The sequence below is a fragment of the Serinus canaria genome, chromosome 1 (genome assembly GCF_022539315.1).
Source record: "Serinus canaria isolate serCan28SL12 chromosome 1, serCan2020, whole genome shotgun sequence".
Taxonomy (NCBI): Eukaryota; Metazoa; Chordata; class Aves; order Passeriformes; family Fringillidae; genus Serinus; species Serinus canaria.
Window position 1 is genome coordinate 1,842,790 of NC_066313.1, and position 26,000 is coordinate 1,868,789.

The window sequence follows — 26,000 nt, forward strand, 5'->3', positions numbered from 1 at the left end:
AGTATTTCTTCTCCTTGCTTTTTGTCCTATCTATTTAAAATCATAATCTGTTCAAGACAGAGGCTGTCTGGTTTTCTGTGTTTGTAAATTATGTGACAGATGATACCCAAACTGAAGACGGGCCCTCAGGCACAAGCAAATGAACTTTGGCACTTCTTGATGAAGTGATTAATGCATGTGTCTAACATTTCTACCAGAGGTCACTGTCATCCTGGAGCAAAGGGAGATATAAACTTGCTTTTCAGCCACATCTCATTTCACAGCTCAGGGTAATAACAGGAACAGCTTCCAACGGTCTGTACAAGTTCCTGTGCCAGGCTGAGCATGGCAACAACCAAGGAAAACCAATCAAAATGTTCATCTATATCTTCCAAACTAATTTCCTCACCTGCAGACCTCCATTCTTTAAAATAAAAATGTTATTTCTGTGCTGGCATATTTGACACTTCAGAAGGATTTGCACAGAATGGATTGTACAGCTCCTTAGTAAACATTTTCCAGCCCTCCCCATCAATTTGAAGGGAGGTGCTGTAGGAACCATAGAAACTTCTGTACAGCAACAAAAGGGCTTTTGTTGTGTCCCTGGTTCTACTGTCTCAAAGAGCAGAACAATTTAGTAATTAACAAATATTTAGAGGGATTTGTTCAGTGGCCTGAAGCACAATTAGGCAAACTCAACTCCTGTTGAGTTGGAGAGCTGGATTTCTAATTGCCCCTATGATACAATACACCTCTCACTCCCCAATATAACAAACACAACTTGTGCTGGACAAACAGGTAATAACACAATTATTTAGGGTTTAACACTTAAATATGTAACAACAGATCAGAAATAGGACTTGGGATACTTAGTGTAGTTCTATAGGTTCCCTTCCCCAGCTGGCATAGCCCCTGTGCCCAGGGGAGAGGAGTTTGGGCCACCAAAGGCTTTTGCTTTTTACTCACAAAGCCCCTTGTGAAAAAAAAAAGGAAGCAAGGGACAGAAAAAGAGATCTTTTGGGATCCAACCAGCCCATAAAGATAACATCATAATTTCTTCTTTCCTTCTCTCCCAAAGATGTGTTGGCCAGATAGCTTCATTACCCACAGATGAGGTAAAAGGAAATTAGCAGGGAAGTCCTGTGGCAGTAATTAGCAAAGAAAAGGAGTTAGGGGCAAAAAACACCTATTTTCAAGGCCTTTCCTTTCTACAGCACTGTTTTCGTCCTTCCTCCCAGGTTTACCAAGAGTTATCCTCCCTTCCTGAACTTACCCTTACCTCAGCAGCCTCCAGCCAGCTCTCAGGGGCACTCAAACCCAAAGCATACATTTGTGTCCTGCTGGGGGACAATCTTTTTAGTGTGAACCTTTTACCCAGCAGCAGTGTTTGCTCTGGGCACTGCCAAATTCACCTCCCCAGTTCAGGTCTACACACAGCCCCAAGGCTGCATCTTCCCCAGTCCTGAAGCCAGAGGTGTTTGTGATTAACTGGATATCAGTGGTTAGGCCCAGACTGTGGACTACAAGCTGGACAGCCCTGGATTTTACTGTCAAAAAGGACAAATTCATTCTTAAACACTTCACTTCTCTTTTTGTTATGGTTCAGGATTCACCTTCCTAAGTTGTTCCCTCTGTAAATGTGTAAGGGCATGGATCAGTGCACGTGGTTCCAAGGTTATGTAAGAACATGTCTGTTATCACTGAAAATATGGAAAGGGAGACTTATCTATTCCATATTCTTAATTTGTTCTGGGAAAGAGGATTCATTTAATCAACCCAGAACTTTCTGCTTGACTAATCTTTCTCTCTCAGCATTTCCCAATCCACATTCTTCTGGAAGGAGAAAGGGCCCTAAGCAATGACATGTTTGAAGTTTACCTGGCAAGGAAGGAGCTCTTGGACTGAAATGTGTGTCCACAGATAAGGTGGGAAATGAGCACTTTCATGTCTTACGAAATTTGCAATTTTTACTACAGGACAGCCAGACTGTGTTATTTCAAATATTGGCTGAACACTATTTACTGATTACTCTTAGATACAGCAAAAAATGATGTCATGGTTTGGAGTTACTTTTTGTTTGCTTTACAGCAGTGAAACCTTCTTCAACAAAAGAGTGTAGAATAGTTTCCTTTTTCTGCTATAAAATAGAAAGGGTTGAAAAACAGGTTATGAAGAGCTCTAGAAACAAAGGCAGACTTAAAAATAAAGGACTGTTGACTTTGTGTAAAACAAATTAGTTTTGGTTACTTCATCCAACCCTTAAATCATGCATGAAGCACTCATTAAATGAGTGAAATAATGGATTTATATCTCCTTGGAGAAATTCACAGCTGAATTTTACTGTAGGAGATATATTTTGGTCTGATGTACATTTAAGAAAAAGAAACATGGCACTGGTTATCATTTACAACTGGAATAAAGTACATCAAACATTTTAAGAGTGAATGTTTATATAGAAATCTTTTGAACAGATCTAAAGTTTACTAAAATTTTTACTAATTTCTTTGTAAAAGCCTGATTAATAATGTCACCTCTTCTTTCAGGGTCTAGGTTATCTTCCATTTAAGGTTTCATCCTATCTCAGCAGACCCTTCCTGTCTCACTTTTTTGGCTCAGGATGCTCCACTCCCTTTTGTTTGAGCAATAGGAAGTTCACAGCTCCAACAGGAAGGCCGCACCTTCCCAAGACAAATCAGATGTTATTGCATGACTCACTTTTCAGGGATAACCTTGATAATATGACATGCAATTAATTAAAAAAAAACTATATAAAGAAAAAACTCCAAACCAAGAAAAAAGCCCCACAGGAGCTTCACCTGAGTTTTGCCTACTCCTTTTTCCTTCCCTTAAATTCTACATACATGTTCCACAGTTTCTCCTTCCTTTAATAGATGAGAAGCTTCCATTTCTCACTGTTTATTAAAGAATGAAAAATTTGGCCTGTTTTCTCAGCCTTTGCATGCAACAAGTAATTGAAGGAAATTTCAGTTTTTTATGCACTAATAGTCTGTACAGCTTGATACCAGCTGTTCTAAATTAACACACAAATAACATAAACTACAACCTTGTTCAGATTTGGAGAGTTCTGTGTTAAAATCTCATGCCATTTCCATGAGCTGAGATTAGAAAAATTTACCCTGTTAAAGAATTCATATAGCAACACAAATTAACATGACGCAATTATTAAAAATAAAATGAAAACTCCATAGGAGTCTCATGTAATTTGAGAGCCTAATACCTGTCCTGATTGCAGGTTTCTAGACATTCAATTTCTAGACATTCTAGAAAATTATGTAGGGTTTCAGTCTAAATTATTGAAACAAAAGCAGGAAACATTTGGCAGCTCTTTGTAACTATTGCTGTGATACCTGAGATGAGCAAAGATCCTCAGGGATCAAATCTTGAACAAAACTATGTGTGTGAGGGAAAAAAACCACTAAAAAGTATTGAAAAGTCTGGAAGCCTCACAATAATTTTAGAGTTTTAATGGAAGAAGTGGATTATGGTTAACATCAACTCACGTAGCATAAATTGTGTTGTGTTAAAAATATGATTTGAGATTGTAAATTGCACTCAGGCACATGAAGGAAACCTTTAATTGGAAAAGAAGTCAAAGAAGGCCACTGGTTATCTCAAGGATCCTTCCCTGGCAGGAGTGAGGTTCATCCCAATGCCTCATGCACCACAACAGGCTCATGCCAGCTTTTTGGATGGCTCAGCCGTGCTTCCACTTGCCTTGGCTTATCCTCTCAGTGTCCTGCCAGGGACTTCTGGCACTGGAGTTTATCCTGCCAGGGAAATTCCAGCTCCAGCTGTTGAAGTAGGTGGCTGTGGCCCAAAAAGACATGAAGCTCGGGATTATTGGTCTCACTTGAAATAGGGGTGAGCTGTCCCAGGTGATGCAGCTGTCTGGCAATGCAGAGGGGCTCTTTTCCATATTTTCTCTGATGGTGAGGAGAATATTTGTTGTGGTGAAGTGGGGTTACAGCTCAGGGAGGGGCATGGCCTACTGCCCTGGGCCACTGATAAAAACCACTTTTCCTCTTCCACCTCAGACCTGGAGATTAGTTTGGCATTTCCTGTTTCAGCAGCCAGGACAGTGGCAAGGGAGAGACACTGGGAGTTTTTGGCAGGAATCATCTGCCTCTTTTCCTCTCCAGTAGCCACTGAGGCAGTAGGGAATGGGCAGGACAAAGGTGCAGGAGAAGGAGGCAAGTCCTGCTCCAGCCCCCAAAATTTGTTCACTCAAGTCATAAATCTGTCAGTCTTCATTACCAACACCACATCTTCCCTATGAATTCTTTCCAGGGATGAGTGAAAGGAGAAAGATACCATTCTTCTCCATGTTTACCCCAGATGGGACAGGAACATAGGGGAATGTGGAAAGAGGCATGAAATGGCATGGCCATGAGGTCTGGAGTGCTCAGAGACAGGTATTTTCATCAGAGGGCAAAGAGAATGTACTTTTGGTGCTGTCCTGTGCAGAGGCAGGAATTGGACTCCTTATGGATTCCTTCCACTTCAGGATATTCTGTGATTCTAAATCTGAGTAGCTTGGTGTTCTCTGTGGTGCCTCATGAGGAGTAGGTGCTTGTTTGGTCTCAAACTTGCTATTTTGGTCTCAAAAAGCTGTTCTGATTACACAGTGATGTGTGTGAGACATATGATGTTTAAATCTTACACTATCTCTCAAGACATTTTTATGGAACCCTAAGCTTGAGATTTCTTCAGTTTTCCCTCTCCTGGGCAACAACTTCACCTTTGCCCTGAAATGATGAGATGAACTCTGCTCTCAGGATGTAAAATGATACAAATTCATGGCATTTTATTTACTTTTCAGTTGTCCATTCCCAATTTCTCACAGGCTGTATGCTTGCCTGACTCGTGCACATACAGCCACTGCTATGTAACCTCAGTCAGCATCCTGTTATCCTACACAGATCACACGGGGGCTGGAAGGAGGAAATCTCCATGTGGAAAACTAATCCTGTGACATTTTCAGTGTGACAAGAACCAGGACAGGCTGTAATTCTAACCAGACACTCTGTTATTGAGAGATACATGGTCCAATTTCTTGTCTAAAATGCAGATTTTAATAAGGACCAGAGCTTTGGGGTGCTAATCCAAGCCAAATTAAACTTTGTGTACTTTGAGGCTTAACTATCATTACCATATTGTGTAACTCTTTCATTACTTGTTTGTCGTGTAATGTCTCCTTTGTAATTTTTTTTATGAAAACCAATGCAAAATTATAGAAAAAATAAGCAGCTCTGTATGTTAGACATAACTAACACTGCAACACATGAAATAGTTTCATATTCTCATAGGGTTCATTCAGGAAATGAGAATCTTCTGTCTGAAATCTATGGAAGGAAAGGAAAACTTCAGATGGGGAGTTCAGGGGGGCCAAGAAGAAAGAGCATGGTGCTGGTGTCTGAAGATAAGGTCAGCTGGCTTTCAGCCTTAATTTGGAGTGGTCTTTGGCAACCTTGGAGACACTTCTGTTTAAAAGGAAAAAAAATCCATTTTGAAGTTACAAGTCATGGTCAATAGAAAACCAGAAATTTTGCTGGAGGCATAATTGACCAATCTGTGTCCTCTGTGTTGGGCCAGAGACCCTTAAATTACAGGAAAAAAAAAAAGAGGAAATCTATGCCAGTCTGCCTGAAAAGTTGCCATTGAGTTGCATATATTATGCAGAACGAGCTCTCAGTAATGCTGTTTCCTAACTATCTCCATCTGGATCACTGAGTTCTGAACTACATAACAGAGCTCTTCCCATTTGGATCCTGATTTTGACCAGAGCATTATATATCCCAGAACTTCTGGGCCAAGGGAATTTGCGTCAATAAAATGTCCCAAGAATTGTGTTACTGAAGGTGTAAATCATAGGTTGCTGTTTACCACAAAATGCTATGGGTTATGCTGGCCAGGACCAAACCAAAATGAGGAATTACAACTGCTTTTGTGCATTCTGCATCCTCAACTGACAGTAGAGCAGTGTTGTTTGTGGAGCAGAGGTCCCTTCTGGGAACATCTGAAAAAGTTAAAGTCCATTTAAGATGATCTCACTGCCTGTAACAATTTGCATCCATGAAACACAAAAGGCCAGAAGAAAACTTGTTTGAATGCTCCAAGTTGTTTGTTTCACTGAGAGTCCCACAGCTCTGACAGGACCCTGACTGCCTCCAGGTTTTGGTTTCCTGAGCTGAGAGTCAATTTGGAAGTAGCCTTTTCCTTTGAGTCCGGGTGATGTTGGTGACCATGCGTAGGAATGAGACCTAAAGCCATGAGATACAATGTGGGATGTGGTGAAGGGATTTCTGTGGGATATGCTATGACATGGATGGGCTTGGTGACATCTGAGGGTGAGAGGTTAGCAAGGGGAGGCTGGATGACTCTAATTGCTGCCTCAGCCAGGTAGGAGTGGGAGACATTTCTGTTGTCCCACATCCTCCGTAATCTCTCCCTTTGTAACTCTGACATCCCTCACTATATATAAAATGGCTGCCACCACCATGACATCAACAGCAGAGTATTTGACTCCAGTCTCACTTCTACTTCCCTCCAAAGCACAAATTGGCATTTGAAATCCTCAGTGTTAGAGAATGATAATTTGACCATCTTGCAGACAACTTGACAGGCTTGGTCCTCTCTCCTCCACAAATCAGGAAAAACTCTTTGTTAGGATTTGTGCCTCCAACCCTGTTGGAGTACCCAGGAACATTTGTACACAGTGCTACACAAAGATTTCGTAGAGCTAGTCCAGGTATCAGTGGCAATCTGACAGAATCTAAACCCAAAGTTTAGATTCAAGAAATGGAAAAGTTTACTTGGAAAGTTTAGCTTCAAGAAATGTAAAATAAATCTAAATAAATAGAAACCTGTTGCACTCTTGATGAATATGCTGGTAAAAATTACTGAATTCAACCAGACTTATGGGGTTGGATTGGTAAAAAACAGTCTTGGTGACACTGTGATAATGGATGAGACCTAAATTAGGGAGCAACCCACACTGTTGGTGCTTCTGTGACCTTACTGCATGTGACCCATAACCAAGTGGGTTATTATCAGAAATTCAGCCAAGATGCACCCAGCCCTTTGATATCTGAGGTGGAAAGCAAGGGGGTTTATTTCTGCCAAATTTCTGTACTCTTAATGCAGCAGTGTCTCTGCACCTGACCCTGTCCTTGCTCCTGGCCAGGTATGGGGTCTGTGACGAGCTGTCCTGGGCCCATTCCAGCCTGGCCTCTCTCCAGCCCGCAGTCCATGATAACCCCCTTTATCTGGGCATTGAGCAGATAACTTAAAAGACACTGAACAAAGCAGTGTTGATTTAATCCCTCCTCTGAACAGTGCCACCTCATCCTGAGCAGCATTTAGCTCTAACTCCGGGAAATGGATTGCAAAGCTGTGCTCAGCTGAGAACCCCTGTCAGTCATGGTGGAGGTGCAAGCCCGTAGGGCTGACTCACATTTTCCAGCAGAACCCAAGCACAATGGTGGAATGGGAGAGGGTTTGTAAGGAGTACCAGGCTGGCGCTGCTGGAAGCTCCACTCTTCAGTTTTTCCACAGGCTCGGTACAGCAGGCTCGGCAGCAATAAAGCCGCGTTCTCACTACCCGCCCTGCTGAAAAGTGTTTTAAGCCACTACTACACAGGCTGGAAAGTTTAGCTCTGTCTCAGTGCCCGTTCTATGTTTGGCTTTTGGGCTGAGATTGCCAGGAGCGGGTTGTGTGAGGTTACTTTACATTAAGTGGATGTGGTTTGGTGTTCCCATCTCCCTGCCCAGGCCTGTCACATAGGCCTGTGTGCCCCCCAGCCCCTCAAACACACTCAGCAGCCACCAGTGCCCTGCAATCATGACCAGCTTGATCCAGATTTGGATAAATGGCTTGAACTCCATCCACTCTAAATTCCTGAGTCATCCTGTTCTGCAATAAAAAAAAATTCTAAGCCAGAGGTCCAGTTCTTGTTTGCCCATGTATTTTCGACTTGGACATATAGATGAAAAATTAAGCAAACAGAATGTTTTATGTGTCACAATGTTTTTTTAGGCCATGCACACTTCTGCTGGTTTCAGCTGGGGTAGAGGTAATTTTTCCCCTGGTGGCTGATGTGGGGCTGTGTTTTGGGTCTGATAATACAGAGATGGTTTTGTTATTGCTGGGCAGGGCTCACACAGAGCCAAGGCCTTTCCTGCTTTTGGTGCTCCTGGGGAGGAGGCTGTGGGTGCAGGGGACACCGCCTGGACAGGTGACCCCAGCTGACCAAAGGGACATCCCAGTGACATCCTGCTCAGGATGTAAAGGGTAGGGAAGAAGGAGGAAGAGGGGACATTTAGAGTGGTGGGGTTTGGGTTCTCAAATCACTGTTAGGTGTCATGGGGATCCCTGCTCTCCTGGGGATGCTGAGCACCTGCCCATGGGAAAAAGTGAATTAATTCCTTGTTTTGCTTTGCTTGTGTGCAGCCTTTGCTTTCCCCATTGAATTGTTTTTATCTCAACCCATGAGGTTTCCAGGTTTTACTCTTCTAATTCTCTCCCTGATCCTGCTGATGGGGAAATGAATGAGGGGCTTTGTAGGGCTGGGCTGCTGGTTGGGATTAAGCCATGACAACATAATAAATTTAATTTTGGCTCTTACAGGTGTCAAGAAATTTTAGACTGAACTTATCTGCTCATCTAAATACATCCAAACTCACATTTATAGCTCAATTTCTCTTCATGAACATAAAAAACTTCTGAAAAGGTCCAATTTTTTAATACTAAATTAATTTTCCTATTTTTATGAAATAGAACCTTATGTACAATAATTTCCAAGAAACACAATAAGTTTGTTATTGTCAAGAAACAGACCATAAGACAGATATAGCACTACCAGAAACAACAAAACTTCCTGTTTAAAGAAGCTATTATACAAGCATAAGTAATCCCAAAGTATGATTTTATATTTACATCATATGGTGGGATTTCTTTTAATATTTTCAACAGGCCACAACCCTTTTTTTAATCTATTCATTTTCAGTTTGGCACCCAAGTAAGAAAAAAATCCACAGATGACACACAGAGTGACCTCTCTTCTCACTGGTTTCTGACAAGGAATTTAGGACAGTGATACCTGCTGTATATTTAATTTTTATGGAATCATCTCTCTTAATTTTCTTGCTGTTTGAGAATCTAAGACATGTGTGTGCTTGGAACAACACTGACATTAATAAAAAGGTCATATAAAAGTGCTTATAATGAGCCAGCAAAGTTGGGATCTGAGCCTGACATTTATGGACTAGCTTTGGCATAAAAGGACACTTTCCACTTTTCTGAAAGCCAGATGGACTTGGTTGCTCTCCTCACCACTGCAATCAGAATTCTTTGATGATTCTGAAGCTAGCAAATTGCTTTGTAACCAATTATTCAGTACCTCCCTTATGTCTCCTACCAGGAACTGGAGCACTGTGCTCTTCTGTCCCAGGCTTTATCTCAGATTTGCATAGGCAACACACTGGGCTACCTCTGGAAGAAGAATAATGGAGGGGATAATTCCACAGAAAGGCCTCCAGCCTCTGAAGAGGAGCAGATGAGAAAATTACCAGCAACTCTCTCCTTGGTTTGGCTCTCTAGAAGAGTTTGCTGGGCAAGTAAAGTCTAGGAGAGAATGAGAGTAAATGCTGAGTAGACGGTGGAACTGGCACATTGACCTCAATATTAATGGAAATACTGCTTCATTAATTCTTCCTCTGTGGTTTAGACATTTTCTTGGACAAACCCTGGCATTAATCTCCCTACGTATTTTTTCCTCCCTAGCTGGTGTATTTTAGTGGGATACTACTACAGAGTAAGGTATTACTCACACTAAGCCACTGCTTTGGATCTGTTTGGGAGGAGCTAAACGTGAACTGAGCAGTGACAGGAGAGGGGAGACACATCAGAAACGTGGCATCCAGAAGAGGATAAAGAATGGAACTTCCCCACTCCTGTGCCAAGATTCAGAAGCATTCTGATGAGGTGGTTCCTGCCCCACAGACACTTCTGATAATAAAACCTAAAGGAATCCTTCTCAGTCCTGTTATCCCCCACATAAATTCACACCCCTGTTGCTCTTGGAACACGTTCCCTTTCCCTGAGAGATTTTCCAGGAGAAAGAACTGCTGTCCATAACTCAGGTTCTAAAGGAGCAAACTGCAGTGTGCAGAAAATAGCTGGGGCTCTGTCAATCCCATCTTCCCTGGCTCTCCAGGGCCCAGCTGGCAACTGGACTGGAAGGATGTGTCACAGGCATTTGCTGCCTTTGGGACAAAAACTGTGATTCTAAGAATGTGCTATTTTTCTGGGGTTTCTGCCTTCCTGACAGACAAGGAAACAGTATTTTTTTTTTATATTTGAGGTCTGCTGGCCATAGAAATTTAGACACTATAGATAAAGGTAATATCTAAACATAATGTAAAATAGTGCCTATTTTACTTGCAAAAGATACCAAAAGTAAAGTGGCAAAAAGGCCCAATCCTTGGGCTTTTTCTCTAATGCTGTGGATTAGAGACTTTTTCAATGCATATGATAATAAAATTAGTAATAATAATAATAATAATAATAATAATAATAATCCAGATTTAAGTTTACATGAGTGCAAAACTGAAGCCACTGTGTCACTCTCTGAGGAGCTGTATGATGTGGTTAATTTATAAGGTGACCAATTTGCTTTACAGATTATTTTAAATTAACTTTCATTATCTTAACCTCAATGAAGGTGGAAAAACTGTTTAACATAAATATTTCTTTTAAAAAATGACTTTTTTCCAAAGAATTAAGTATTACCACTAATAATACTGTTCAGACTTACTGGAATTGCCAGCACAGATATTTCCATCAGCTTCAATTCAATTTTTTGCAGCCTTATCCAGTACTACTGACTATAGGTAATTTTCCTTTTATTTTGTAGAAATGAGAGATAGTCTTGGAAAAGACTTTGGAAACTTTTAAGATAAAGAAGAACACACTTTCTCTAGAATTTGGATTTGAGTCACCCAAGGAGGAGGATGAGTATTTCCCTGTGAGCTCAGAAGACTCGGTTGTTTGGAGACCAACACTGAGGAACATACTCAGAGGTTGGTACTTTCCCAGCATTCCCAAGTTCTCAGGTGATGGACCTCCCAGACTGGAGTTTCAGAGCTCCTGCCTTTACTAGAATTTTGGAGGTTCTAGGTTCTGGTGTCTGTGTCACACAGACTGAAAGCAACCAAGTTCAAACTTCTGGGTAGGTGTCATACCAAAAAAAAATGTCTCAATTCCTAGAAGATTTGAATTCTCCAGATTTACCTGTTTGACAGATTATACTCAACAAATATTCTGAGGGAGAGTAAAATCCATTCTGGCAGCATGCCACATTTTCCAAACAGAAACACTCACAAGTCCAATAAAAAAAGACCCATCTCTGTCAATGTCTTAGCTGCCAGTAATCAGTTGGAATGCTGGCCAAGGGAAAACCCCTCAGAATCTACATCAGAAAATTAATTCCAAGGGAAGAAGCAGATCCAAAACTCAATCAGTCTAATGCTTTTGAAAAGCCTGTGAATGAAACTCTTCAGTCCTGGTGGTATTTGGGTCTGGACTGACAGTATAAGAGATTAATCTCTCCTAAAACATTAAATATAAAAAAACTCTGGTTTTGCAAATCCACAGAAATGATTTCCCTTGGGATTCATTTGAACTTGAAGTGATATTTAGGGTAGGATGCCTTAAAACTGTCTGAACCAAAGACACTTCCTTTCCATTATGTGTGATAAAGAACCTAAAACCAGTTTAGTGGTGAGTGAGCCTTTATATATGACCTACAAAACCCAGAAGGACAAAATGGAAATGCTGACATAACAGTATTTGAGTGTAACTACTTCTTTTTTTGACAATTTGGCATCTTCAAAAAAATCAGGTTTGTTATTTTTTTTTATGAACTCACACAAATTGTTGAAATGTCAGCCTGCAATAATTTTCTCATTGCCAGTTATTTTCCTGGTGTACAGGAATACCGTTCTTTTTATGCTAAGTTTTTCCTAGAAGTATTTTTTTAAAACTGAATAAAATAACACAATTTAAACATAACACTCTGCCTATGTTTTACGCTAATGGACATGGATTTGAAGGTTGGATAACCTGGATACAAACCAATGGAAGCACCTTTACTGATTTGAATTATTTTCTGCAAAAAACAAAGAAAGAGAAAAACCAAACACAACAAAAAATCCAATTCCCTAATAAAATGAAATTAGCTTCATATTCTCTACATATTGTGAGACTCCAAAGAGGAGAGAGGTGAACTTGTCGGAGATGGAAATATTGAGATAGATATAAAGATAGCTAGATAGATATATATTTATATCTCTATATATATTTATAAAAGCCAACAATTCAGGGTTGTTTAACTCTAATCCCAAGGGATCTACATTAACTGAGTCACCCTTGCCTTCCTCCTAAAAATCCATGTTTTATGTTCAGTCCTGAAATGGGAATCCTTTGGAAGGAGATTCCCTTTGAGCTGTGGCTGCCAAAACATGAAAGTGCTGAAGGTGAAGCTATCATTTGAAAATAAACTAGAAGAAAAGTAGGAAAAGATTTTTTCTGTTACAAAACTTCCAGTGGTTATCTTGTTGTTTGCTTGTTGGTGGTTTTTTCCCTTAAAATATAAAGTATTTTTGGTATGTTTTGATCCTTATTTAGCAAACATTTTTGATTACAGCAATGCTGTGCTTCAACCTTGTTCTTCTGGATCATTCATTGCTTGTGTGGGAGATTTGCATGCATAATGGAGTCCTTGGTTCAAGAGCTGGGAAATACAAAATGTGTCCTCCCTTTTTCCAAATAACTGCTGTTCTTATCAACATGTTGGTCCAGGGGTTTCATCTTTCAACACTTTAATTTAAAAATCAGTGCATTAATGTCATCAAAACAAACAGGAATTAGTGATCAAGAGGAAGCAACCTAAGGGAGCTCACAGTACTAACAAAATAATTCTGTGGGGCTTCACTGTTTTCTGTAAAAGACACCAGGATATAACAACTTGTAATATGTAATGATTAAATTGATGACAACAAAACAAATACACTCAGAATTTGAATAAATCCTCCACATGCCAAAACAGTTAAGTGAAGAAGCTCACCATTATCGCAGGCATAAAATGAAAGTAAAAATAAATCTTTGCAAAGTTTGCTTTTGCCAAATAAAATGTAATTGTCTTTCATTTTGACATCAAAAGCATAAATCATAATTTAAAATAATCGCATTGCCTTTTGAAGTCCTTATTAAAATCAGGCATTGTCCCAATGTGCATAATCCTACTTCCGTAAGGAAATATTTTATTTTTGCTTGTAGCTATAAAAAGAATTCTTTCTGCTTTTTAGAAAAAAAATCCTTTTTTTAAAGTTGATAGGTTAAAGGAGCTGGACATCAAAAGAAAATAGAAATGTTTTATTTCTGACTTATTCCAGTCAGTTTCCTTATTTGAAGCTTTCCTGGGCTTTGAATATGCCACAGGGCTGAGAGAGGTCAACCAGAAACCAAAAAAAAAAAAAAAAAGAAAAATTTTAAAATTGTATTAAAGACATAAAGATAAATACAAAATTATGAGATAAGTAGCAACAAAAATGGAGCTCATTAAAGGAGGTCTATAAATTAAGAGTTTGAGAATCAAAAGGGGAAAAAAGGAGGGATTAATAAAGAGGAAACATGCAAAAGATCTTCCCAGAATCTTTTACATAAACTGCCTTGACAACTCCTTTAAAAACCTGCTTTTGTGGCTGGCAGTTCCCTGCTTTTTCTGGCTCCTGTGCTTCCAGAAATCTGGGAAGAGAAGAGCATTGTGTGCCTGAACAGGCAATGGGTGCCTGAGCTCAGCAAGGTGAGAGGGAGCTTGGAGTGGGAGGCAGCAGCTCCCAGATCCTTCAGGATTCCTACTCCCACAAATCCCAAACAAACCAGGAGTTTGGCAAAAGGGCTGGAATGTGAACAGAAGAATCTGGAGGCAGGGATTTCTTCTAGAAAACATGGAGCAAAGAAATCTCTCACCCAAGGGAAACCCTTGCTGGGCAGGAGGAAAACTCGGAGTGCTCCATATCCACATGGGATCTTCTGTGGAAGGAGTCACACAGAATCCAGCACTCACTGCAGAGCTTTTAAGGGACATCTGATATGACAAATGAAAGTTGCATCTGGGGATGCTCCTCCCATCAGGCAGGCCAAAACCAGAGGTAAAATATCTCTGCTGACGTCAATGGGAGTCCTGCCACTGGCTGAGGCCGGGGCCAGGAGTTCACTCCAGGATTTTTTTTCTCAGGTGATTTATCATAATTGCTTTTATGTGGCAGCTTCATAGTGGAAAACCCCCTCTGCCTTTTTTTCTATACGGCACTAAAATGTGTTCTTGTTGTTTAGAAACTGGAACATATGTCACAGCAAGACATTAAACACAGAGATGGGTGTTGAAATCACACCACTGTGCACTCTCCAATATGTGTTATTTACCCTTCTAATTGTGTTTGCTGCTGTTTGCATGAGAGGGTGTCCTGTGGATTTGCTGGAGATTTGTCTCTTCCTTTTGTGGTTCCTGCTCATCACCAACACTGAAGTAAGAAATGCTCCCATTCACAGGGAGCTAACTTTTGGAGCTGAGGATATTTTTATTGTGTCCTAAAGGTAGAGCTGAATTGCTGGTTCTGAGAACAAAGACTCTGCTTGCCCCAGTAAACTACAAACAGTAACAAAGTTAAAGCAAACTTCTAGATGTGCTCCCTAAATGTCATGAAACACAAATACTGTGTCTCTACTAATTAAGCAAATAATTTGTATACTCTGCAGAAAAGAACCAAATTACAAGTTGTTTGTAAGTTTTTGCATTCCAAACCTTTTCTTCAAATTTTGCTTTCAACTGAAAAATTGTGCAAACCAATTTAAGATGAAGGGAGCTGAACTGGAAATCCTCTTAGAATATTTATACCATTTTTCATCTTAATATATAAGAAAAAATTCACCATTTCCTATGACTCAATATATACCATGTACATAATAGGAAAATCCAAATTAAATGAAGGTTATTTTGGAACATATTGATTTGGACAGTAAAAAGTAGTATTCCAACCTCATTGGGCACAAAAGGAAATAAAGCAGACTGAGCATGACCTACTGTATTAATTTTCTTTCCAGCCAGAAAGGAGGGAAAGGAAATGCAAACAGAAGATTAAAACCACAACTTGTTCTGCTGGGTTAACCTTGGCTTCACACCAGTGGTATCCCTTCTACAATGAGGTTTTCAACCAGCCTTTAGGGCAGATGTCAGGACACCTCAGAAATGGACATAATGTTGCTGAAATGGTAAGAAACTCCCTAAGAGAAATTAAATATACAATGAAAAAGAGAGTAGGGTTCAGCATGAGGTGGCATTACTTTCATTCCAGCAACAGATTTTTGAAATATGTGTGGTGTTTATCTCAAAGACAGACAGGAAATATTTTAAGATTTTGTAATGGTTGTTTTTTTGTAATGGATGTTTTCCCTCCTTCAGGGTCACTCCTACATGGTGAGTGGATGCACTTCCAGGTGCACCTGATCAACAGGAATACAAAATCTAGAGGAATACTTGCAGAAAAGTCCAGGTTGGAAGATTACAAGATTCAAACACAGGAATGCAAAACCACAACATTCCCCTCCAAAAAGCCCAGAAGGCAGAAAAGGAGCACTGGGAATAAAATGTAATGCATATATGGTTTATTCTTGTAGATAAAAATACTTGCATGATTCACTGTGTTAGAAATGTACTGACCTATATTTCTAAAATAAAAAGCCAGATGGCTGAGTCAGGATCAGATTTCCAGATCTGAATTATTGTCAGTCACAAATAAGGAAGTTCAGCAAATAGGCTCAATCCAGAAGTCCTTTTTGCTACTTCTGCTTTGGATTAGGACACCAAATCCAAGGCTGTTTGATTCCCAGGCAGAAACACACATTTTCATCCCATTTCATGGTACAATACTTAAAATATACCCTAAATTTGAACTCATAGTAAAACAGAAAACACGGGACTGAGAAAAGCAATTATTAAAATCTTTTTACTTATCAGAAAGAGACTCACCTGATGCTGAGATTTCTATGTCAGCTCTTTTCTGATTACATATATTTGGTTTCCCCATTTAAAAAAATTAAAAAAAAAAAACCTAAACAAGTCTACTTCTATTCAAAATTCCAAGACAAAATTAGAAAAACAAAACTACAGGAAAGCTGTTTTACAGCATGATGTATCACTACCAGCAGAGTCAGCAAAGAGATCCTTTACTTCTTTTATTTTGGTGAAATCTGGCATTTTTTTGGATTCAAACACATTTGGAAAATGAGAGAAGGGCTAGGCAAAGAAGAAATACAAAGAAAAGGGCACAAGCTGGCAACTGGCATCACAACTATTTTTTTTCAGAAATTGAATTTAAGGTCAGTTGCAATTTTTTCAATGCTTGCCTCTGTCTTCTGTTGGGGTAATTTTAAAATAAAAATGAGGCCTAATACGTTGACAAGGTGTATGCACTAAATAATTATTAAATGAATTCAACTGTTAAGTTTCCATCTTTCACAAAATATTATGCACTGCCATCTCCATACAGACTTGGATCTAGGCCTCAAAATGTCCTTGGCTCCAGAATGGCTCCCAATAAAGCCTAGAGCCAAAGAAGGCATTTTCTTGGCATTAGGTGGGACTGTCCCTGCCCATCCCAGAGAACGGGACAATAAACAGCATTCAGATTACATTTTATACCAGAAATAAATTAACTATTTACTGAACCTCTTGCAAAAGGAAAAAAGGGTCTGATAGAAGAGGTAGAGAAGCCGGGTGGCTCTAAGAGAAAGAGGGGTCATGGATGAACCCAGGCAGTGAATCTCATTTCTCCTTAAAATACTGAGATAATTCTATTATATTGATCTATAGAGCTGATAACTGCTGTCCTGTAGTCAGAGTCCAACATAAAGTGAAAAAAAAAGGTTAAAGATGTGTTATTCCCCCAGCTTAACTTATCCACAGAGTCCTGCACTAAGCATCACCACAAATGTTTTCCTGTCACTTTGCAAATAAACAGAAAAGCTTGAGCCTCCTCAATGGATTCATTTTTTGTTCATAAAGCCAGCACACTGGCTTTTGTCTTACAAGGGAGTTTCAAACAATTAGTTTTTATCTAGGCCCTTCACTTAAAATGAAGACCAAAAAAAAAAAAAATCTTAGTCAGGCTGATTATATGAAAAATCTGCAGGGTGGTTTTGCACCCAGTGAGTAAGGCACTGGATCAGTGGCACAGTTAGTGCTGTTTATAAACAGCAAAGCTCTGTATACATTTCCTGTTATAAAATCTTTAAACAGTCTGGAACCATTTTCTGCAGGAATAGGGAAAAAAAAAAAGCAAAGAAACAAAGGCAAAAATGTAACACTTCGAAGCATACTCAGCTTGGACTATTTCTGTAGTATTACCTCACTGCTGGGAAACCACTGCACTGTGGCCATTTACTGGAAAACTAAATGCATAGAATATGGGAGTCATAAAAATTTAATAAACTCAAGGTAAAAGCAGGGAGCTATGCTAAAATCAAGTTGTGAAAAATTTCAGTGAAAGCCAACTAATTCATATGCAGAAACCAAAAATGGTCTTGAGAATTTTCATTTTCTTGTCATGGTTACAGGCAGGTGAAAGGCTTCCAAGAGCTATCACTTACATTTATTTGACTTGCTCAATCTTTCATTTAATGTCATTAACAGATGGTTAACCTCAGATGTATTTAACACCAATTTTACAGCTTCAAGTAAATCCAGTGCTCCAACTGCGTTTATTTGTTTGGAAGCCCAAACTTTGGGAGAAGGAACAGTTCCAGTGAATATTAAAATCAGTGACATTCTTCTGCTGACTGAAGACAAGGTTGACTCAAGCCATCCAAACTCAGGTGATGGAATTTAACTCCTGTGCTTTGGAGAACCAGAGACTGGGATGCCTGGTAGCTCCTCAGTTCCTTTCCCTAAAGAACAGGGCAGTTCCAGAATGGAGTTCAGCAGGAAGGCTGGATGGACACAAATAGCTAAATATTGAAATTATAAATGACAGCTGAGTCATGAAATGCAGCACAGCATGAGGAGGCCTCTCCTGACATCAACAATCACCAGTTCCAAAAGTCAGATTAAGCTTCAAACCTCTCATCTCTTCACCCTAGACCTCATCTGATCTTGTGCATTCCAGCACTACAGTAAATATATTTTTTAAAAAATCTCAAAGGAAATCAATGTTCTGTGGAATAGATCTTATAATTGGTCTCTGGAGCCTGATATTTCTCACATAACTTCTGCCCTGTCCTTCTTCTCAGAATGTGGGAGAGTGCTTACTGCCATGTCTTCTGTCAGGTTACTGCTGTCATCTCACATTTAATTAACAAGTAAATAAGAGATGCAAGCACCTGCTTAAACTGCTCTTAGCTGCAAGAGCTTCCTGAGTAAAGATTTCAGCTGAGTGGTGACATGGAACCAGCAGTGCCATTTCAGTGGTGTGAGGAGAGGGTGACACAGCAGGTCTGAGGCTACTGCTAGGAGACACTCCTGGAGACACAAATGGCTGTGTCCTGTTTGCTACCAATGTATTTTGAAATGGAATGTTCAATATAGAGGGATAAACAGGTGATGAATGCAATTTTACAAACCCATTTTTAAAAAAAAATTCTGAAAATAAAATTACTGTTCTTTTTAGGGCTGAACAGGCTTATCTTTCTCAGATGATCTGTTGTTTCCTGCAGATTTGTAGCTTCCTTATAATTCATATTCTTTTTGGTCTGTTAAAGCTGACATTGTTTGTGGATGTGCTTATCATGTGGCAAACCAAATTTTTCATCAATATTAATTTATATTTTGTTTTCTTTAGCAGGTAAGAGTTCACAAACCGAAGGGAGCTCCTCTAAGTCCACATCTTTAGCCACCTGAATGGCTTCTTTCAATGCCTAGTGTCCCATGAGAGTACTCCAAGTACTTTTTTTTTTTTTAAGCTTTCATTTCCTCCTACTTGTCTTCCACTTACACAGAAGACTATTTTTTCCCCACTGAAAATGTCAACATTTATTGCTTTGTTGGGCCAGCCCTGAAGAAACCAAAATTGACCCAAGGTGTCAAATCTGCTTTCTTCCTTTTCCTCCTCTCCCACCCTTTCCCATAAATTAAAGCAAGCCTGCATAAAAACCTTGCTGTGAGTCCTAGAACAGGTAGATCTCTGTCAACATTTTATTATGCCTTCTCATCCAAGGTTTGAAAAGTTTTAAAAGTTTGCAAAAAGGTAAACTTTTCCTCAGTTTTACCACTTAACTTTTTGTGTCATCATAATTATTACACCTTATATGGGTAGACTCTTCACATGGGAAGGGATGAAAAAAATTGCATGGAAGAAAACAGGAATGAAAGGAGCACTTGTGAAGGTTCAAGTTATAAAGTGCCAATGGATGTACCTGATCAATTTTTCCAGTTTTGGGTTAAGACCAAGGAAATGTAATTTCTATTTGTCTGCACTGATCAAATAGCTGAATAGGAAAGATATTAGAGCCTTGATTCTGATTTCCTTCTACAACCTCCTCCAATGCTGATATATCTGTCCTAATAACATCCAAGTACCAAGGATATGACCACCAGAGATACTGATTGTATACGTGACTGGATAAAAATGGAAGATCTAGGATTTATTTCTGTTATTAAGCAGGTATGTGCATTTTTTTTCAATTAAGATCAGATTTTTATCATCTTTACTGCTGTAATACCAAGAACACTACAACATCTTTTGTTATAATTACTCTCTAACTATACACAGCTGTCACAGAGATAAGGAAATCAGTGAAAGCCAAGTGATTAACTTCAGTGTAAGACTGTGGGAAAGGATCTTTTTCAACCTTAACCAGGTGCTGCTTCTCCTGACAAATCCGTAGCCATGTGAGTTTTTCCACATGTATAATACCACCCAAAAAGTAACCAGCTCCTTATAGCATTGGTGCTTTGATGTGCATCTTTTGCACACCTTGGCCTGCTGAGGTCTGAAAAGGCTGCTCACAGAGAGAGAGGTGACAATGTTCTTTACAGTGCATGCTGGGAAGCACAAGGGTTGTGTCATTCCTGAGATAGTTCAGCTCTTCACTTCTGGACTGTTTAATTTTATTAGTTCAGGCTCCCAGTTCACCAGCAAAGTGATTTGTGTGCAGTCTGCCCAGTTAAGGTGTCAGCTCCCAGCCAGGTATTGAGCATAGGTTCCCAGAAGAATCCTGTAAAACTACCCAGAGTGCTCCCTCTCAGTAATAACTTCTTTTCAGAGCACTTGGGAAGGCCTCCTTGGTATCAGCCCCAATGAATCATTTTATCTCATGGACAGTCCCCTCCTAGCTGAGATTGGCCTTACACCCACAGCTGTTTCCCCCAGGAGCAGGTGTCACAGTGTGGGCCATCCATACACCTCTCCAAGGAAGCTGACTCACAAAATTCCCTCCTTAAAAGCCTGCAAAACCAAAACAAAGTTCTCTGACCTAGCCTAATCTTACCCTCATGCCATTTCATTTCAACACCCAGAAACCAAAGAAAGCTGTTGAGAAGAGAAATCCACTCAATGTCAGTAAATTTAACACCTTTTCTAACTGCCACCAAGAAAAACACTGAAAAATGCTCATATTTTCAACTCCTGTATTTCAAGTTGCTCTATTCTTTATGGCCATCTATCCACAAATTTTGTGAAACAGGGGAACAGTTCTATTATGACTTCTATTATGAAACCTATGTTTCATTCTCTTCTATTTAGCTCAAATTTTTTGTTCCCATACCTCCATCCTACTGTAGGCTCGGTATAAATTCTTTCTTGTTGTCCACTTCAAAATATCCTTATTCTGGAAGTTCTATCCCCTTATTTTTGTCACCCTTCAAGAGATTTGATAATTATTTGACAACTGAAAGTTCAAGCTGACTGAAACAGTTGAAAAAATACTTTATAAATAGATTTTCTAGATTTGAGTATCTTCATCTTGTCCTTTTTCCTTCTGTTACTTCATACTGACAAAGAAAAGGGAAGAAGGGATAAAAAAGAAAAATGAGATTGGAAAGGAGAAATATCTAGGACTTGGAAATAGTAATTTTTTTAGTAAATTAGTTGGGATTTTTTCTTCAGCTTTATGGCTATCTCAACCAACATAAAAATTTGTATCTACTCTCTTCATTATGCAAAACTTGAGAAGATTTACTGCAGCTGTCTCCTGATGTGTTTGTACTGAGAGTGGAATGGAGAAAAGAGGAAATGAATAATGAGACTTGCTGTCTCTGACATGCCATCCCAAAACACTGGGATCTTCTCTGATGTTTTCTCAGTTTGTTTTCATAAAAAATCATAAGTTCTGCATTTGAAATTGAGTTCTGGCTTGAATAAATCCCATGACTTGCAGTGAAGCGTAGCTAAGACTGCCAAAATTTCACACGGCTGTAAATCAAGACCACTCAGGATTCCTGCTATCACCACCTAAAACAATAGATTGGCCAGGTTCTCTTCAAATGTGACAAGTGTGTCCCAAAATTCAGAGTGAATACTCTGGCCCAAGCAGAACATCAATAATATTCTAAAATTAAATGGAGTTTTGTCTAGACTGATTGTTCAGTTCTGATGAATGGAAGGAACAGCACAACAGGAAACCAAGCAATGCTGCTTTGCTCCCTACTCAGCATATTTTGCCCATTTATAATTTATCTTTGCATTATTATATGATACAATTTTTGAACAAAATAAGGCTGTGAAAACCAAGAAAAATCAGAGGTGTTTCCAAAACAAACATATGTCCCACAAATTGCTTAGAGCTCTCTTTGAACATTGGTATTTTCTTATGGATTTGTTTTTTTTTTTTTTTTTACTCCTTGTTGTAGGAACACCAGGAATGAAATTTATGATTTGCCATTCATGCATATTTTACACATGAAAAAAAATAATAAGAAAAATATAAATTGTAAAAGCAGAGGTGCCTGTGTATGTTCAGGTCACCACAATATTTCAGAGTCTTCCTGCAACCACAAATAAGACACTGAGTAAATTCCATCAGCAGTAGTAAGAGAAACAGTTATTTTTTCTTCCCTTGCAGGAAAAGAATCTGTATATAATGGAATGACAGTTTGTATCTTGCCACAGCAGGGAAAGAAAGAATTATTAAAGGTTTTCATTTCACTCAATATCTACATGATTTTGTGATGAACTACTAGTAAGCTTCAGAAAACCTCAGTATATATATCGATATAGTATAGTATATATCTATTTTCTGTATGGAAAAGTTGATTTCTTTAGACCCATCTCGAGTGAACAGGGAGTCTGATGTATACTTTATTTAAAAATATGAACACCTTAATTATTCTTTTGAAATGAATAAACGTGTAGAATTTGGGTTTGCACAGAAAGGGCTGAATATGAAGTTCTATTGAGACAAAGTTTGGAATTCAAGCATTCTGTAACTATAGGAAAAAGTGTATCTGTTTAAAAGCAAGGGAACTCAAGTGCGAATTTCAAAGAGAACTACCTCTGTTTATGTATTAGCTTTCAAAATTCAAATCGTAAATAAAGAAAGCTCCTAAAAATGCCCTTTACAAATGGACTTTATTGTGATGATACTGGGGCCAGTCAAAGTTTACAGGGTCAAAACTACATTGGTTTGACAGGGAGGAGAATTTCTTTTATGCTCAGTTGCTGGAAAACTTCTGCACAACCCAGAGTGTCTAAAGATGAACGACAGAGCCCAGGGATTTCTCCTCCAAAGGTTTCACTCTCCTAGCTATTCCTAGAACATGTCTAAGTCAGGCCATCAGGATTCAAGACAAAATTCAGTTGGAGTTCCTTCTCTTTAAAAAGAGAAAGCAGGCTCAGAAACTGCTGTTGCTGTGGAGGAATTGGTGCTGAAGGAATGGAAAAAAGCTCCCGTTTGACCTGGAACAGAGAGTTCTTAGAGAGCATGGTCAGGGAGAGAGGCCCTGTGCTTCCAAAATACGGCTCAGAAACCATTCTAAGCCACCTTTTAAACTTTGAATATTTAATGAAATTTTTATTAATTATTTTCTCTAATTAATTGGTAGAAAACACAAAATTCAGAACAAGGCAGCTACCATTTGCTACCTGTAGACAAACTGATAAAAGCACAGCAAAAGATGAATTTTCAGTGGATGTTAAGTGGGAATGAGAACTGTGGTTCTTTGGGGAGGAGTTTTTCTGTAGAGGGAAGCCATCAGAAATTTCTATCTGTGACAATGACAGGCTGACTGTGATGACTGAAGAGTAGGAAGACTAAATAATACTTGTACTTGTTTTTAACCAATTCAGTGGTGCTTGTAGAATCTCCCACCACTGCTTTGTTTCCAAATCGAATAATGAACGTTATATTGCATTCATATTAACACTTTATCATGTCCTTCTTCTGTGACTGTGCTGCTTCCTGCTTCTCTCATGTAGATGAGGTTTTCTGAATTATCAATATCAGCTTTCTGCTCTTCACTGATTTTCACCACTTCTCATTGAATTACAAATGGCTTTTAGAAATTAACTGATGCCTCTCCGGTGCCACCTCATTAAAAATCCTGTGTTGTTAGTAAGGCCAAAAAGATTGAGGTTGGAGGTTGTTTTTTGTTGTGGTAGGTGAATTTAATTTATGAGCTGGTTACATGGTATTTACTTTTCTTAATAAACAGGTAGAATTTGGTTTGCACAGAGAGGGCTGAATATGAAGTTCTATTTAGACAAAATTTGGAATTCAAGCATTCTGTAACTATAAGAAAAAATGTATCTATTTAAAAGCAAGGGAACTCAAGTGCAAATTTCGAGGAGAACTACCTCTGTTTATATATTAGCTCTCAAAATTCAGATTGTAAATAAATAATTTTTACTGTACCAAAAAAATCTTTTAAGATGCCACAGAGATTGCTTTTGTTGCTTTTCTATGAAATTTTTATTATGATTTAAGAAACCCCCTAAAGTTATTATAATTAAAGGATACAGAAGAAGAATCATTAAGTAAGCTGAAAATAAAGGAATTCAAGAACAACAGATTTAAAGTGCTGGACAAACTGGACTTTTTTAAGGGTTTAGGTAAAGATTTAGGAAAAAAACCCCAGAAAATACAGGCAGCTTAGATACAAAATTTATATCCCTAAGTACAAATAAATCCAGTTTTAACTTGCAGTTTATGATCCCAGAGAGAACTGGACACACTCAATGGAAACTTCAAGTGAGAGCACCACACCCTTTACCTATTGAAACCAGGCCAGGGGAAAAAAAAAGAAGTCAGAACCTTCAGCTTATTGAGTCTTTCTACTGTGAAATCTACTGTATTCTCTAAAAAATTTTACTCACATTTTGGCAAAAAGTTGATTGTTTATAATGCATAATGTTGCACATATTCTGAAACTCACAAGTCTGTTTTTCACCAAGAAAAGGTAAATATATTGGGAAAAAAGCAAACTAAGAAATTTTGAGGAGTTTGGCACAAGTCCCATATCTGGATCTTTGTTTTAAAAGTTGATGAGTAGTTTAGGAGTGTTACAAGGTCACAGAAGGAAAGAAGTGGAATGTCACTGGAGAAGGAAAATGTCTTGCTCCTTGGATTTTTGCCATCTTAATATATATATATATATATATGTATAAACCAAAAAAGAACACTCTGATGGGGGTTGTATATATAATAAAACTTACTGTATATAAAAATAAAGTATGTATAAATTACAAATCATTTGTGATTTAAAACTTTCTGGTATGAAGAGCTATTTTTTTAAGATTGCATTTTATAGCTCTGGTTACTTTGATGTAATTTTTAGGAGTGGCCTAAAAACCTCAATCCTCCATACAAAATAAGATATATATGACAATATATTCATAGATTTTTAAAAAGTTTTCTCCAGAGCAACAATTGTAAAAATTATAAAATGAATGCATTCCACTTTGTGCAAATTGACTGCTCCCACTCCATTAAAATTTAATTATCATTATGAGAGGAAAACCCCATTATTGGCATCTCTGGAAGGTGAATTTCTCTGCACTGGCATCATGAAATTAACTTTGGCCATGCAAAATTCATGGCTGAAACTGCAGTTAAGGCAGACAAGGACATGAAAAAAAATTAACAAACCCCCAGTTGTTGGTTTGGGTTTTTTTTAGATGCATACAAAGCCAAGTTTCAAACCCCAAAGTTAACAAAGCAAACATTGTCTCTCAGTGTCAGCCTGTAATGAGCTCCCTAATATTTGGTGATGGATGCTGTGATTAACAAATATCAGGGTGGTGAGTCAGCACCTGCTTTCAAGATACTTGGAGGGCAAAAATCAGGTTTCCCAGGCACCAGCAAAGCATGGCAAATCACTGCCCTCAGTTCTGGCTTTCTTAATCTTTCACCTTTCTTCCTCTGGAATTTAATATTCTCAGTTCCCACAGAAAACAGCTTTTTCTTTTTTTTTTTTTTTTTTTTTTTTTTTTTTTTTTTTTTTTTTTTTTTTTTTTTTGCCTTAACTAGCTTGGAAATAGAAGGATATTTAATCAATTAACAGCTTAAAAAGTAAACAAAACTCCTTTCACTTTTGAACTACAAATCAGTAACCTGTAATTTAAAGATGCTGTACGAAATACCAATACTTGAAATGATGAAATGATTGTATCTGCATGAAATGTCTAAATATACATATTTAAGGTTGATAAGTGTATTTCAATTGCAGATGTTGAACACTTTGGAATTTAGGTTAAGCCTTAATCCTTCCTGGATTGAAAATAATTAATTGAACACTCTAATTTCTTATTAGGAGGCAGCTTATGAGGTACCTTAGATATTGCATATTGATAAAGCAGATTACCTTGGCCCTAATCCCATTTTAGCCACATATTCCTCAGCCTATCCTTGAACAGAAAATTTAATTACGATTAAAGAGTATGGATTAAAATTCTGCCTTGCAATGCAAGTGTAGGTCTCCCATGGAGTTCCTGGGAATCTGTGTGCTTATGTC